The sequence below is a fragment of the Eubalaena glacialis genome, chromosome 3 (assembly GCF_028564815.1).
Source record: "Eubalaena glacialis isolate mEubGla1 chromosome 3, mEubGla1.1.hap2.+ XY, whole genome shotgun sequence".
Lineage (NCBI taxonomy): Eukaryota > Metazoa > Chordata > Mammalia > Artiodactyla > Balaenidae > Eubalaena > Eubalaena glacialis.
In genome coordinates, this window is record NC_083718.1 from 38788614 (window position 1) to 38791287 (window position 2674).

The window sequence follows — 2674 nt, forward strand, 5'->3', positions numbered from 1 at the left end:
GAGAGAGGGCTTCAGCTACAGAGTTGTTGGACTGATGAAGTAATCCAGTTTTGCAGGCCGTAATAGGTTTGGCCGGAGGTTTCATGGGGTATGGGGCTTTAGGGTTCAACTTTGGAGCCCCTGAGAAGGGCTGATGCTTTCACCTGTAACTGTGCTTGGGGGCTCTCTATGATTAGAGCTTCAGACCTTTGAATGGGGCTAGGGAGGGAAAACAAGGCTTTAGAGTTAGCAGGAGAAAATGAACATGAAGAAAAAAAAAAAACCAATAAGTGGTCACGGAGCTGGCAAGAGTGAAGGCAATAATAAGACAGAATTAGTTCTTACTGACAACTTGAAATTGCCTGGAACATTATAAAAATCCATCAGCCTGTGAAAAGCTGACTCACAGTGACCACTGGATGGTGTGATGTTTTCAATTTGTCTGGACACAAATTTAGAGAAGCCAGTGGAGATTTAGCCTAATAAACAGCTTTTGGCTGGTGCAAAGCTTTTGAAAAGAGGGCTCAAAATTAGCTTCAACCAGGGTTCTCTTTCTCCAGCAATCTTGAAATCAGTAGAACTGAAATTGGTCGATTACCCATTTTTCCCATCAAACATCTGTTGCTGTTTTGCTGTCCTTACAATGAATTATAAAAAGTCGTAGTGTCTTTTCCTAGGGAATATTCCTTTGTGGATTGTTTCTCTGCTTTTTATCCTCTCTAGTGGCATTTAACACCGTTGGAGTGGCCCTCAAATTTTTGATTAACTACAGGAAACTATTATCTTACTAAAGTTACTCTTCTAACAGTTGCAGTGGTTGCTGAGCATATAGGAACTCCTCAAGGAGTTTCAGTCTCTAGGAAGAGGTAAATGATCAGCCCTCAACTGCAATAGGTTCAGAGAGGTGTTTGATTGTATTTAGTGGCTAAGTCTTGGCAGAGCAGGGATCTTGTAGGGTGTCTAACTTTATCCCCCGAACGTCGGTAGATGGAGCTTTGCTCAATGGTTAAAAAAAAAAAGACTCCCAACGAGGTGGATGTGTTGAGAAAGGGAATTTCAGACACAGGGGACAGCAAGTACAGAGTCGCAGGATTATGAACAGATCTCCAGGTTTACGTGATGGCCGGGTGGTGGAGGGCTGCGGGTGGAAGTGCCAGTGGAGGAGGCTCGGGTCGGGAAGGGCGCCCTCTGGAGGCCACGTGGAGCAGCGCAAGTTCGTGCGAACAGCAGGTGCTCACAAGTGTTTACCACGTGGCTGAAGGAACGAAAGGAAGGACTTCAAAGCAGGGAGTCCCCTGATTAGATTTGTTTTAAATTTCTCCTGCCTGCCACTGTGAGTAATGGTCTGGAAGGGGTAAGTCCGGAACAGAATCCTTATGGGGTGGGGGGGTAGTGTCCCCCAAGGGACACTGGGTAACGTATGGAAGTGTTGTAGGTTGTTATAACTTGGGGCTTGTTACTGGCATCTAGGTACACATCTTAGAATGAAGAGGACAGCTCCTACCCCGACCCCCCCAAATTATCCAACCCCAAGTGCAGATAGTGCTGAGGCTGAGAAAGCCAGGTCTAGAATGAGAACATCCTTAGCACACAGGTTGTAAATTTACTGAAACTACTACTGAAATGTATAGAGAAAATGTTTCTTAAATTTGCTTAGAGCTGGTCTGATATTCCTCAAGAGCCCCACTTACCAGGTTGAAGGAAAAAAATTAACGCTATTAAGTCTAATGTGGTTTAGAACTTGGTAGAATCCAGTAATTGTAAAGTCCCTTTAGAGTCTTTGGGGGATAATTGCACAGTCTCTTCTATTGCCATACCCCCTCCTTCATTTTTCCTGATCTTCTCCAATTTAGTATCAGAGTTCATGAGGGGGGCTCATGATATCTCATGGTGCCTGGAAAATTCTTTGAGAAGCTCAGGGACCACTGTTGGGTAGAACTGCCATCCTATGATTTTCAACCTAGACTGGCCCAGCAATATATTTTTTTGTTTACATATTTGGGTTCCATGTAAAATTTTGAGAAAAGGGCTGTTCTGCTAAAAAAAAAAAAACAAAGAAAAACGCTGATCCAATACACCTTTGAGGCCATCTGCACTGGAATGTGAATTAAAGGCTTAGATTGGTGTCCTGTGATACATCAAGGCATTTTTATGGTTATCATAACATTTGTTTCTAGTTTTTGTTCCTGAGAATTGGGCTGCCCAAACCTTTTAGTCATGTCCAATTTTGTCATCATCGTGTAGATGTGGATAAGATCTTTTCATCATGGTCAATATGTTCTTTACAAATGTAGCAATTTCTCATTGAAAACTGCCCTCCTGAGGGAATATAATAGATTTCATGTTCCCCAATGAAGAGGGAAGGTGCTAACTAGCTGCTGTGTGGCTCCAAGTACACCATTATAGTAACTGCTTCCCTTTAAGGAACAAAGAGCTGGTATTACAGCCTTAAAATTCCCTTTTCATACCAATAAAAAGACATTTTCACACTTGTTCTGTGAATAAAGTTTCTTCAGTAACTCCTTCTGCATGGTTGAGTCTCTTCTGTTTCACCTGCGAGATTAGAGGACAGATGAGAAAAGGCTTTTGGAACAGGGCAGCAAAGGGTTTATGATGAGGCATTAATAAGTGTCAATTACCATGAATATAATAGCAGTCCATATTTGTTGCTTGCTTACTATGATCTCAGCATTGC